Raw genomic sequence first — 15,084 nt, 5'->3', positions numbered from 1 at the left:
TATTACGGTATGTTCCTGAGCTCAGATACAAACATCTTCATTTTCCAACTTCCCAACAAAGCTGCGGCCAATCAGAGCAGACAGAATGAGAGACAGTAGATACAGCATTTTTATTTACACCTGCATAGATTTCAGGCTTTCTGGTTTTAGTAAGAAATAGTGTATTATTTGTCCTTCATTGTGTTTGCCTCCAGACAATGTGGGTTTTAAGCCACATTTTATATTAAAGGACATTATTAAAGTACTTACATTCAGCAATTAATGTGATATTGACCACCAGGACTTTTCATGTAGCCTTAATGTATTCTTAATGTAATATCTTCTGATGTTTGCTTGAATATTTGCTTTCCTTTGGTCTCTTTTATAATTTAGTTAGTCTAAACTCTTTCTTTTGTTGCGTCTTGCGTTTAGATTACATCATATTGAAGTTGCAAAAAAATCTCTGTTTTATAATAAGGATGTGGTTGTGAATCAACTAAAAAAAAACAATAACAAAGAACAGAAACGTCTGGCAATTTGTGAGGTAATATATTTAAAACTTGAAATGGTTTGTAATGTAGCTTGTGCTCCTTTATAACAGGAATACATTCAAAAAGGTTTACTTGTGTAAATATTAGTGTATCTTTTGAATTGACATCATCACCTCAGAATGCTGTACAAAGTGAATTATTATCCAGTAGTCAGGAGGTTTTAGTAGACGCAGACACTATGTGTAGACATGTTAGGGAAGAAGGAGAGTAAGGTGTGATGAGAGAAGGAAGGTTAGGAAGAGTTAGGAAGTGAGCGAAAGGCATTGAAGATGAAGAAGGATGGAATGACAAATTGAGGTAGAGGGATGGCACTCGCTTTTTTATGCAGGGAAAATCTTTCCGGAATGACAATCTCACTCACTCCTAAACAGAGACAGATGGAGGTGGAGAATTAGATTTCGTTTCTCATTACTGCTGGAGAAGAGAAACCCTGCACCCTGACCACAACAGGAGCCTGAGAGTCTGGTCAACCTACAGACACTTGATTACACACACACACACACACTCGTTAGACTGGACACCAACAGACACTTAACATTTAGAATTTCTTTTTGCATATAATTTTCCCATTTATGTAATTATGACTGCTACATGTTTTTTTTATTACCATAACACTTAAAATGATTGACGGGTTGATTCATTTTCAGACAGTAAAGAAAATCTTAGCTGTATATTTTTTTTTATGCTCATTCATAGAGACTCATACAATACCGTGTCCTTGTGTTAGTAATTCAGAAAGTTTTCTGCTGCGTGAAAGTCTTCACGTTAGAAGGATTTTTTCGTTTCTCGATAACATGACAAGGTGCTTTTTTCGTCACATTAATTTCAAGAAAGAGAGCAAAGATGACTGTTTAAAGTGGCTATAACATAAAAGGAACCTGTTTTGTGGATGGTCCACATGCTATAAGTATAAATGCCATAGTAGGAAAATAATCAATATTGTGATGGTAACAGACATTTATACTGTAACACTCATTACGTTAGAAACAACATATTGTATCATGTCTCGTTCTTTATATAATCAGGTTGTGATAATGTAGATTGTTGTAGTGATTTGCAGCTTTTGACTGGCTTTAATAGAGCCCCATGGCACATGGTCTATGATCTGGGCCAAACCATAGGTGGGGTTAGAGACCTCAATTATAGACAAATCTCTTTTTCATTAAGTGCCATACAGGAGCATTCTTGTTGCTGCTCTTTGCTATTCAGTGCATGCTTGTGTGTGTGTGTGTGTGTGTGTGTGTGTGTGTGTGTGTGTGTGTGTGTGTGTGAGAGTTTTTTACCCCAGAGACAACTGCTGCTCATTTTCTGAAGAGCAAATACTCTCCTGACAGCGAGGTCTAAATTATTAACATGATTACCGATGCACTACAGTATGCAGTGACAATTAATTTCATATTCACACATGAAAGGTGTTAGAGATCATTTTGTCTCGTTCCTACGAATGCTTTTGCATATCAATATAAAATTTGCTAATTTTTTCACATACTGTGCAAATCATGTCAAATTAGCTTCTGGGTATTGGAGCTTCCCTAATGAGTGTCCTCCCATGAGTAGGCACAAAATTTTGAAATATGGAGACTCATCTGTTGCTGCTAATTGAAGTGGCTAACTGCTGTCCTTCTACCAGGGGACCTGATTGCTTAGAATCTTAACCCAAGTACCACAACAGTCCATCTGTATGAGATAATATCCGTGTAACTGGTTTGACCGAAGGTGGCCAATAAAGCGTGTGAGTGCAATAAAGGGTCACGATAATGCGTGCATTAAAAGGTTAAACCTGCTGATCCAATTACCAGAGGCTTCCTTTGAAAATGTCAAATAGACTGAGAAATATGCTCAGTAGCGAAACTTTCTTATGCATGAACAAGTAGGTAAAGCATGAATGAGAGCAAAATGACCATCCAGAGCTGAAAAATCAGATGACCTTTTGGAATCAGTGGAAATCAGAACCTATTGAGACCCCCAGCATGATGCCCATAGAGCTACATAATGCCCATGTGATTAGGTCATTTGATTACACATTTCTTGTTAATAGAGTCCACTGGTCTATCAGTGAGAGAAGTGATAAGAGGATGGCATTTCTTTTGTAATCAAGACTTTAAATCAGATTCCTGTCTACCTTCAGGGAGATAGACTGCATCTCTGTGTGATACCGACAAACCAGGGGTTCCAGTAAATATGTTATGACACCTCCATCTGGCCCCAACTGAAACTCAAGAAAGGACAGCAGAGAGAGACGTACATGAAAAAGGCATGCGCAGGGACTGAGGTAAGAAGTCAAAGCCGAAACGAAATGGTAGCAGTGGAAGGGAGAGATGAAAGAATCAAATGAAGTTACAGGGAGAGTTTGACTTTTACAATATGATCTAAGTTCAGACAATTGCTGAAGATTGGGACACAAGTGTCATTGTGACGTCATCACACACCAGTTTTCCCCATTCTGGCCGCATGAATGTTTTACACAACGATAGGCATTTATAGCCCTGAAAAAATAACCTTGAAATACATCTTCACTGACATAACTCTAGGCAGGTATATTTAGGGTCAACTTATATTCTGAAGCATCGCTCACACTGACATGCCACACTCCCTAATTAGCATCTTATTACTACGGACTATAACGATAGTTAATTATTAATCTAAAATGGTAAGATTATAGGGCTGTGAACTCCCTGCAGAAATCTTAAAGTGTAATTACCCAAGCAGGGAAGTCTCATAAAGAAATGTTTAAAGCTTCATTTGAGATTTTCATCCTTTTAGATTTTTTACATTTTAACATAGAACTTTATACAAAGTACCTGAAAGGAACTTTAAAAAAAAGTCCAAGAAAATTAAATTGATTTAAACTTTGATTAGATGTACAATCATTTTTTTGTACTAAATATCATTTTTGTCTTTATTAAAAATGGGACTGTGACTGTTGTAACATAATACATTATTATTATTATTATTATTATTATTATTATTATTATTATTATTATTATTATTAATAATAATAATAATAATAATAATAATAATAATAATAATAATAATAATAATAATAATAATACTCTTAAATTCTGTTTGATGAATTTCTGACTTAAGTTATGTCAGTACGTAGGGAAGGGAACAGAATATAAGAGAAAAGATCCTTGTATTATTTTCTTCTTTTTAAAATATTTAATTATTAAAACGACCTGCTCTTTATGCCATATTGAGAGTGTGGGCACTTAATGAGGCTTCAATACCGGCTTCAGATGCTATTCAGACAGTTATGTGAGAACTGCACATACAGTTTACAGTTTACTTAAAATAGAAGCATCTGTTTACAATTTTAATTTCTTGGCAACATTTTAATAATTATCTGAAATGATCAAATTCACAATAGATAAAAAAGTCAAGGCTACAATCTTCACTTCCTAAAATTCACTGCTGCAAATTCAGCATCACTGAAACCCAATCACATGACTCATTTACATGCTCTGGTTTACTGCTGATTGCTTTCACCTGTTTGCTAATCACACATTCCATAAATAACCAGGAGTTACATAGGCCCCGTTCACACTGCAAGTCTTAATGCTCAATTCGGATATTTTGCTCAGATCTGATTTTTTTGTTTGGCTGTTCACATTACCTTTTAAAATGTGGCCTATATCAGATACCAGTGTGAACTGTTTGCTGTTTCGAACTGACCCGCGTGTGCAAATGAACAATAACAATGACGTCACACGCAGCACGCCATTGCGTTAAAGTTGGCCAGGTTATGGAGGAAGTAAGCATTTTCGCTTTTCTTTCTAAATGTTTGTGTAATGGCAGCACAGAGACGCAGTGTTTTGAAAATTTTCGGATGTCGAGGGCAACTTTGATTATTTGATCCATTTTGTAGGCGTAGTCACTTTTGTGTGCGAACTCGAATGTCGATGTAGATTGATGTAAAAGTCGCATCAAATCCGCCTTGGTTGTTCACACTGCGGCCACATTGGAAAAAAATCAGATTTGGGTCTGATTCAGGACCACATATGGAAGTGGTCTGAATCTGATTTGAAAAAATCAGATCTGGGCTAGATTTGTGTGTTCACCCCACTCCTGAAGAAGTCTGACCTGGTCACTTGACCCCCAAAAAAATCAGATTTGGGTCCCTTTTACCTGCAGTGTGAACGGGGCCATGGACTTTCAGACAGAAGGATGAGTTTTTATCCGAATGCTGCAACTTTGGGGGTTTCACCCTTGCTTGTGATTGTGTTCTTGTTTTTTTTTTCTGTTTATACTTTGGCCTTTTTGGATTTGACTAGTTTTGCTCATTGATTTTTGCCGGTTGAATGGTTTGACATTTTGGAGTGTGCGTTTGCCAGATCACCCTGCATCCTTTTTTTGCTGCACACCTGACAAGAGTAATTTAAATGAAAATTACTACTAGGACTATTCATGCAGGAGTACATTGGCAGTGCTAGAATGCGGTCCGATGCCATCTTGACGTAAACGTGAATAAAAGACTTTGAGTGTTTAACATTGTCATTCCAGTAAAAATTGGACTGAATTTGTCTACACAAATATTCATCTCGCCATATTAACAAATTCATTAAAAAACTAAAGAAAAAAATCCTGCCTAATTTCCCTGCTGCTTTTTTCTGCCCTTGAGCAATGCATTCATCCTTGGCTCTGTTTCAGTACATGCCACCTGAATGTAATTTTACAGCCTCCTATTCCCAGATATCCATCAAGAAAAGCATGCACCAAATAAAGTAAAATAAAGACAGATACTCATCAGGACACTTGCAATCCTGTGAGGATTCCGCGCTGATTCGCTTTAATGTCAAGGACAAACCAAAGCTCTTTAATATCGGTGTAGAATATAGTGAAATGTGGTTAAGTACTGCACCGTGAGAGAGAAAATACGCATACTTGTGTGTTTTTCTCCATCTCTACCTCCAACATGACTGTTCTTGATCAGACACACCAGTGGCAGGTGTGCGATTAGGTGATGTGTTAATTACTGGAAAGCGCTGCAGGTGTTCTCTATGTGCCTGTAATTTTAGCTTCAGCCAAGACGTGAAGGCTTCATGCTGATTTTCTATATCTAGTACTGGATATTGTCCAGGTGCCTCTGAAGAATTAAGTATTCTGGTGCCAACATGAGTCACAAAGCAGTAGATAAAGAATTTTTAATTCACAAATATTTCCATGAGTATATTTTTGGGGTATTCTTTAACTAAATGCTAATGCTAAATGCTAATTTCTTGCGACATCAAATCAGTCAGGTCATGCTGGTGATGGAGATGAGAATATTGGAATGAAATGATTTTTATTCCTATTTTCTTTGTTAATAAAAAAATGGAGTAATACAAAATATTAAGATATGATTTATAGAAATATTAATGTTCATTTGTCTATGCTTAATCAACACCTCCTTCAGTGGAAAACATACACAAGGTGTTTAATGATCAACGGAGATATTTAGCTTATATGGATTAAGAGTTTATAGTGAAGTTTCACTCTTACTCATGTGATATCACCAGGATACTGTACTTTGTCCATCTCAGGACCCAAAGATCATGGGTTTCATTTTAAATCTGATTCCTCTCATGTTTTTTTCATGTTGTCATAGATATATTTCATTACTGTTGTCACCTCTTGCTTAACATTCATCATCATTCAGATATATGATGTTATAAGCTATTTTCAGTTTAAAATATATCATTACTACTGTAACTAGGAAACTGCATAGAGCTTAATTAAGGATAGTGAGGTGAAAAAAAAGTTTTTTTAACAACAAAATCTTTCTTTTGAAAGCAGTGTTTATTTGCACCTTGGAGAAAATAGCATGTTCACACAATGCTGCGGGTTTTGGTTTTAATGATCTCAAGGTTGTGACTTCAATTTGCAGCACCAACAAGCTGCCACCGTTGAGCCATTGTGCAAGACCTTTCACCCATACCTGCACAATTGTGTCATTTTAATTGTAAGTCACTTTGCATACGATGATGTTTTTTTTTTCAGCCAAATGGAAAAAAAATGCAATTATAATTTAGATTATATTAGTTTAAGTCTTATATCACATAATTTATTATGTTACAGTATATCAGCAAAATTTCTAACATTAAGGTTACTTAATACTGAGTAAATCGTTAACCAAGGACATTAGCAAGCTTATATATATGGAAATATATTGTAATGGTTTTATATTATGTGTAATATATGCACATTTTAATACTTTTAATAAATAATCTAACTCATTTTACAGTATACTCTGATTAATTATTCTTCATTCTTCCTTGTTTAACTTCATTTAAATTCAGCTAAAGTTAGTTTGAAATATTCTAGTTGCATTTTGTTGTATTGTGTACATGACAATTATATACCTTACGTTACTTTTAATTACCTTGATGTGGAGATCCACACATTTCCGATACAAACAGACACAAGCTAGACCGCTAATTCTAGCTAGCTATCTAAAACAACGAATGCCCGAATATCACCTCCGTTCGCTTTAGTCTGTGTATTTTTATTAACTCTTTTGTTTACTACATGAATCATCTTGTTAAATTAAACAGGTATTTTACTAACGCGAGCACGTTCTCAGCACTCGCAAATGCAGAAAAAAGAAATGAGACAGTGGTCTAGTTATACCATCCAGTGTTAGCGCTGTATCCTCACTAGAAACACTTTCTGCTGTGTTGTGTCAACGTGGCATATTTCGACTTAGGGCATGATAAGAATACAGAATCTGAAGGCAACAATGGTGCGCTTTTTTCTCCTGCAGTGAAACACTCGGCAGTTTTCTTGTGTTATTATAAGCTTCATTAGGCATGATGTGTTACAATACTTGTTGGTTGATCAAATCAATGCATTGATATTATCTAGTTTTGAAAGCACAGTCAGACTTCTTCAGCTGTGGCATGTTTATATACCTCTTTCCCAATCTTCTCTGGGTCACAAGGAGCTAATCGTATTACAGTAAATTGAAATTGTTTGTTGATGTAACATATTTTCACAAGGATAAATTATATAACCCAAGACTTTAGTCATGAGCAAAAGATGAATATTATAGTCAACATTTATAGGATTGAGTATTGCCATAAACAGTGTAATGTTTTTGATATCTGTTCAAGTTGTCATTGTTTTGTACCTTAGTGTGTTTACCTGTTCTGTGCTAGTCCTTGTTTATGTATATCACATAGTTTTGGTAGAAGCCATGCTTTTGTTTCATTGTGCGAGAGCCTTGAGCATTTCAATGGCTGCTAGTTTTACATTTCCCTGGTTTAACGGTTTTCCTAGTTTCTGGTTAAGGAATTATCTTACTTTTACTTTGCCTGTGTGTGTTTCAGCCCCCAGTCTTTTTTTATTTAATTTTTTTTTTAATTCGGAGATATCTGTGTTTCCTAATTCCATATACCTCAAGTTAAGTCCATTGCTTGCTTTCCTAGTTTATGGCTTATGGATTCTCCTTGTTTATCTTTACCCGCCCGTTACAGCCTCCAGTTTAGACTTGTATTAGGATTCTTCTATTTGGACAAACTGTGTTTCCGTGCTCCTGCATCTCACCGCATATTACGACCATCATGTCTGAAGTACTGAACAGAAGCAGTGAACACTTTCTGTTTTTGAGCTCAGTAGCTCTGATATGATTTGATTATTGTGAACTGAATTCTGATATATTTCATCCCTCCTTTCATGAGAAAATATGAGGAATGTTATAGTTTAAAAGTATGACATAACTGTATGCATATAAGATTACTCACAAATTATTTACTGGTGTCATGTCTTTGATAAGATGACTTTGGAGAACATAATTCAGCAGTAGGCTGAAAATTGCATCAGGAAATGCAGACGATTTACAACAAATAAATAAAACAGGTTCATTTAACCTGAACACCACACAAGGGATAATTATCCTTAAAAACAAAAAAGAAGAACTATTACAGTGAATTATGCACTCAGACACTGTAAAGAGAGTAGTGTTATTCATGTTACTCCTGGTGTTTTCCTGTTTGCTTTGAGTTGTGGAAGCAACAGCAGAAAGTTTTTAAAAGTGTTCACTCACTCACACTCATCTTCTACCGCTTATCCAAACTACCTCGGGTCACGGGGAGCCTGTGCCTATGTCAGGCGTCATCGGGCATCAAGGCAGGATACACCCTGGACGGAGTGCCAACCCATCGCAGGGCACACACACACTCTCATTCACTCACGCAATCACACACTACGGACAATTTTCCAGAGATGCCAATCAACCTACCATGCATGTTTTTGGACCGGGGGAGGAAACCGGAGTACCCGGAGGAAACCCCCGAGGCACGGGGAGAACATGCAAACTCCACACACAAAAGGCGGAGGCGGGAATCGAATCCCCAACCCTGGAGGTGTGAGGCGAACGTGCTAACCACTAAGCCACCGTGCCCCCTATTATAAATACCTATTATACCTAAAAAAGTCAAGGAGTCAAGTTAGTATAGAGACTAAAAATAAACAAGAAATTGGGCTGAAAAACACTGACGAGAAAGACAGCATGATGATTGTTTAAAAAAGTACAAGAAATCATGAACCCTAATAATCCTGCTTCATTTTAAGCAATAAAACAGGACTAGAGAGCCATTTAATGGAATAGACGTCATTTAAAGTGCAAAAATGAATTAGTTTTCCCTATTAGAATAGATTAATGAAAAAAGGAAAACAAATATAAAATGATCAAGGGACCTTTGAACAGTACTTTTGTTCTATTCTTGTTTCTCACAGACACTTTTCAGTGCAGCCACCAAGACATGAATAAAATATATCTCTCTGCAGGTAATATTCTGATATTATGGCCTGCTCACCCTTATATCTCCGCACCTTTATCTGAAAGAGAAATCAGATAGAAATGCACTGAAGTGTGTCTGGGCAAGCCGTAAGGCAGGCATATGGAGGGTGATTACCAGCACAGGGCAGAAGGAGGGCACGCTCCTGAGTGTGTACTTGAGCATAGGTCTTGCCTGTGTTTGAGTTAAGGTCCCCTGGGCTGTCCAGCAGGCTTGGGGCCAAGCTGAACTGCTGTCTAATGGAGATTAATGCTGAGCCTGGATGTGTTTGGATGGCGGACTCTTTGAGCATGAAATACAGTCGCACAGGGCTGACTGGAGCCCTGATTTATGTCATCTGGATCCTGAACGTCAGCGCTTGCGGGGTTTTATCTTTGTCCTGTTAATGGTTTACATACTCTACCCTACATAAAGCATGTCCAACCACCAAACACACACACACACAGCGTACAAACACACAGATATACAATAACCTAACATTAACCAAATTGCAATGGCACCATTAGTCTAACTGATGTGTACTTATTTGTTTGTTTCTCATGATAACACTTTCTGTGAAGGTTATATTTCATTAAACTACTGTATAAATACATCCATATCATGTTACATTACCTTGCTTAGGCATTATTCACATTTTTTTTCATTATTAATCAATACGTTACACATTACAGATGGTTTTATTATTGTCAGGTGGAAGAATGTGCTGGAAACCGAAATGGAGTTCACAATGTTAATTGGAGACACAAAAGGGCAAATGTAGAAAACGGCTAACCAGAACCTACTGTAGTTCCAGGTGTAGCAAAACCTGGTGAATGCTATGATAACGTCATGTACTTAGCTTGAGTAGTCCAGCAAGGTTCGTCAGCCTAAACTGTAGAACGGACAGTGAGCTTGGTGGGGACGAAGGTTATATAGCCTGGTGGCTGATGAGTGCCAGGTATAGAATGTTAGTAGGTAGGAGAGCTGCTAGGAGGTATAGGTGTGTTAGGTGAAGGTGTGGCTGGTGGATCCCTGACAATTATGCACTACTGACATAGCATAAATCCTGAAAATATCCTGTGCGTATCATTTTTTGCGTATCACATTCTAATAAATGATACCAAACTGGTTATCATAAAATCTTAAAAATAATCTAATATAAAATAATATTTGAATAAAGAAATAAATAAATGGAAATAGTGTTGATTTAGTTAAATTACTTTGTTTAGAATATGCTTAACTTCGAGCTGATATTATATCTATAAATAATCTACAAATTATTACATTCACCTTGGTATAGGTGCTTGTTAATAAAGTGTAATAAACACTTATAACGCATTCTGTCAGCAATTTAATCAAGTCAAGTCGAGAAGCTTGAATTGTCATTTCAGCAATATATAGCTGACACAGTACACAGTTAAATCAAAAAACTTTCCTCCAGGACCATGCTGCAACAAAAAACAACATAAAGCTACATAAAACAAGGCAAAAAACAACAACATAGAACTAAGGACTTACGTCCTGGCCACATTTACATTTACATTTACATTTACATTTACATTTACAGCATTTGGCAGGCGCCCTTATCCAGAGCGACGTACATAAGTGCTTAAATCTCTAACATTGAATACATTAATGCTGGCTGAATAAGTTACATACTTAAGATACCATGAGTTTAAAACATTTGTTCAAAGTTACAATGAAAAAGTGTCAAAGGTTGTTGTTTTTTTTTTTTTTAAATGCAAAAAATAAGGAAAGAAGTTCTAGTTGAAGTGTTTCCTGAATAAGTAGGTCTTCAGCCGCCGCTTGAAAATATCCAGTGACTCAGCTGTCCGGACCTCTAGGGGAAGTTCGTTCCACCACCTTGGTGCCAGAACAGAGAAGAGTCTTGTAGTATACTTGCCTCTTACCCTGAGAGATGGTGGAACCAATCGAGCAGTGCTGGTAGATCTGAGGGTGCGGGGTGCAGTGCGAGGAGTGATGAGGGCTTTGAGGTAAGAGGGAGCTGGTCCATTTTTGGCTTTGTAGGCCAGCATCAGTGTTCTGATCGCAGCAGCTGGGTGGTAAGTAAGAACTTTGGCAGGTTGAAAACAAGCCGGGCAGCTGCATTTTGGATCATTTGCAGAGGACGGATTGCGTTCATAGGTAGACCTCCAGCAGTGCGTTGCAGTAATCCAGTCTAGAAATGACAAGAGACTGAACAAGTATCTGAGCAGCCTGTGTGGACAAAAATGGCCGAATCCTTCTAATGTTGTAGAGAAGAAACCGACATGAGCGAGTCACATTAGCACATGAGAGGAAAAGGACAGTTGATTGTCCATAGTTACCCCAAGGTTGCGAGCTGTGGCTGAAGGGGAGATCAGATCGTTGTGCAAGGCTATAGCAAGGTCATGACCTGGGGATGAATCACCTGGGATGAACAGCTGTTCAGTTTTGCTAGGATTAAGCTTTAACTGATGAGCAGTCATCCATGATGAAATTTCTGCCAGACATGCTGAGATCCGATCAGAAGCTGTGGTATCTGAGGGTGGGAAAGAGAAGATAAGTTGTGTATCATCAGCATAGCAGTGGTAAGAGAACCCATGTAACTTCACCAAGAGAGTGAGTATACAGGGAGAAAAGAAGAGGACCAAGTACTGAGCCCTGTGGGACACCAGTGGAGAATCTGCGTGGAGCAGATGTCACTCCCTTCCATGTTACCTAATGTGTTACCTTTCGAACACATTTCGCTTTGTTTAAAGCGAACCATTCCCAAGCTGATCCGCAAATCCCAAGACTCCTGAGGGTGGACAAGAGAGTCTTCTGGTTGACCGTATCAAACGCTGCTGAAAGGTCAAGGAGGATAAGGACGGATGACAGTTTGGCTGATCTAGCAGCATGTAGTTTCTCAGAGACATCCAAAAGGGCTGTCTCTGTGGAATGAGCTGCTTTAAAGCCAGACTGGTTTGGGGTCTTGGAGGTTGTTCTGTGAGAGATAGACATACAGTTGATTAAAGACAATGCGTTCAAGAATTTTTGAAAGAAACGAGAGAAGTGATACCGGTCTGTAGTTACTGATGTCTGATGGATCCAGAGCAGGTTTCTTTACGATGGGAATAACCCTTGCTCTCTTGAAAGTAGTTGGTACCTGACCAGATGCTATGGAAGTGCATAAAGTGCAACATGTGCAATCTAGTGCAACAGTGCGAGACAAGGACTGTACAAACAGACAATACAAAACACTACAAGACAAATACACAAAGTACACAGAATAATACTGACCAATGTGCATATTGTATTATAAAGTACATTGTGCAACTGTAGCAGTAGTTAAATAAGGTATTGAAATGTGTTGCTTTAAGGTGTGAATTGGGGGCAGGGCTTACCTATTTAAATTGAAGGTGAACCAGCCTACTCTTCAGTGTGCTTTAACTCTCTTCATTTGAATATATTGTCTTCTGGTAAAGTAGGTTCCTGACTTTTGTATACTATCTGCTTAACTCACTTTGTTCTAGAGTAGTGTGATTTGAATTGTTATATTCTATACCATTGATTTTTATAGTGTTGGTCCTTGTTGTTCTCTCAGCTGATTAATCAGGAGTAGTTTCAGTCTACCTTAAGGTGTGAATTGGGGGCAGGGCTTACCTATTTAAATTGAAGGTGAACCAGCCTACTCTTCAGTGTGCTTTAACTCTCTTCATTTGAATATATTGTCTTCTGGTAAAGTAGGTTCCTGACTTTTGTATACTATCTGCTTAACTCACTTTGTTCTAGAGTAGTGTGATTTGAATTGTTATATTCTATACCATTGATTTTTATAGTGTTGGTCCTTGTTGTTCTCTCAGCTGATTAATCAGGAGTAGTTTCAGTCTACCTTAAGGTGTGAATTGGGGGCAGGGCTTACCTATTTAAATTGAAGGTGAACCAGCCTACTCTTCAGTGTGCTTTAACTCTCTTCATTTGAATATATTGTCTTCTGGTAAAGTAGGTTCCTGACTTTTGTATACTATCTGCTTAACTCACTTTGTTCTAGAGTAGTGTGATTTGAATTGTTATATTCTATACCATTGATTTTTATAGTGTTGGTCCTTGTTGTTCTCTCAGCTGATTAATCAGGAGTAGTTTCAGTCTACCTTAAGGTGTGAATTGGGGGCAGGGCTTACCTATTTAAATTGAAGGTGAACCAGCCTACTCTTCAGTGTGCTTTAACTCTCTTCATTTGAATATATTGTCTTCTGGTAAAGTAGGTTCCTGACTTTTGTATACTATCTGCTTAACTCACTTTGTTCTAGAGTAGTGTGATTTGAATTGTTATATTCTATACCATTGATTTTTATAGTGTTGGTCCTTGTTGTTCTCTCAGCTGATTAATCAGGAGTAGTTTCAGTCTACCTTAAGGTGTGAATTGGGGGCAGGGCTTACCTATTTAAATTGAAGGTTCTCCGCTACAGACGCTAGCGTCTGTAGCGGTTTGTAAGTATCTCTCTCTCTCTCTCTCTCTCTCTCTCTCATTGTAAACTTTGTGTCTAATACTGTTTTGCTATATTCTACCATACCTTAATTCTCACTCTTGACTGCAAATATGTGCCTTAAACCCATCTCTGTACTCAATTCCTACACTCGCAGACACTCTCGTCCACAGAGCAGAGGTCACAATCCCAGTAACCTCATCTACCCTCCTCTGTTGTGTAAGTCTCAAACAGTGGTGGTAGGTGGGCTCTGGAATTGCCAGTCTGCTGTGAAAAAAGCTGATTTTATCTCTGCTTTAACTTCCCATTACTCCTTTGATTTTCTTGCGCTAACAGAGACCTGGATATCCCCACAGAACACTGCTACACCAGCTGCTTTATCCTCTGCCTATGCTTTCTCTCACTCACCACGAGAAACAGGCAGGGGTGGTGGTACAGGTTTATTGCTGTCAAAGAAATGGTGCTTTACACCTCTCCTCTTGTCTCATTTAACCATCTCCTCTTTTGAATTCCATGCCATTTCAGTTACCTCTCCAATTAACCTTGTTATCATTGTTGTTTACCGCCCTCCTGGTCCCCTAGGTGACTTCTTGGAAGAAATGGACACACTGCTTAGTGCTTTCCCTTCTGATAGCTCCCCCCTGACAGTGCTTGGTGACTTCAACCTCCCCTCTGACAAGCTACATTCTTCTTCCCTCCTGTCTCTTCTTGACTCATTCACACTCACACTCAACAGCTACATCCCCACACACAAAGGAGGCAATGTGCTGGACCTGGTTTTCACCCGTCCTTCTCCAGCTACAGACGTGACTGCTACCCCACTACACGTCTCTGATCATCACCTGGTATCCTTTACCATCACTCTCCCTACCCTACCTAAAACTACCTCTCACCCCCTCGCTCTAACCCGCCGCAACCTTTACTCTGTCTCCCCTTCTTCTGTAGCTTCTGGCACTCTTTCTTCCCTTCCTGATCCTGAGTCTTTTTCCTCACTGCCCTTGGACTCGGCCACAGATACTTTCCTCTCATCTCTTTCCTCAACTATGGACTTCCTCTGCCCTATGTCCACTAAACCCAAGAAAACTTCTTGTTCTGCTCCTTGGCTTTCAGATGTGCTGCGCAACAATCGAAGAGAGCTAAGATCATCAGAGAGAAAGTGGAAGAAATCACAACTTGATGCAGATCTTGATTCTTACCGAACACTCATGGCCAAGTTCTCCTCAGATGTGACTTCTGCCAAGACTTCCTTCTACAAGGAAAAGCTTGAAGCTTCCTCACATGACCCTCGGAAATTCCACAACATCATCTCTTCTCTGCTCAACCCCCCGGCTCCACCTTCTTCATCCTCCC

This window comes from Tachysurus vachellii, chromosome 3, assembly GCF_030014155.1.
Source record: "Tachysurus vachellii isolate PV-2020 chromosome 3, HZAU_Pvac_v1, whole genome shotgun sequence".
In the NCBI taxonomy this organism is placed as follows: Eukaryota; Metazoa; Chordata; class Actinopteri; order Siluriformes; family Bagridae; genus Tachysurus; species Tachysurus vachellii.
The sequence above is the reverse complement of the archived record's forward strand: the minus strand, read 5'-3'. Positions refer to the sequence as shown.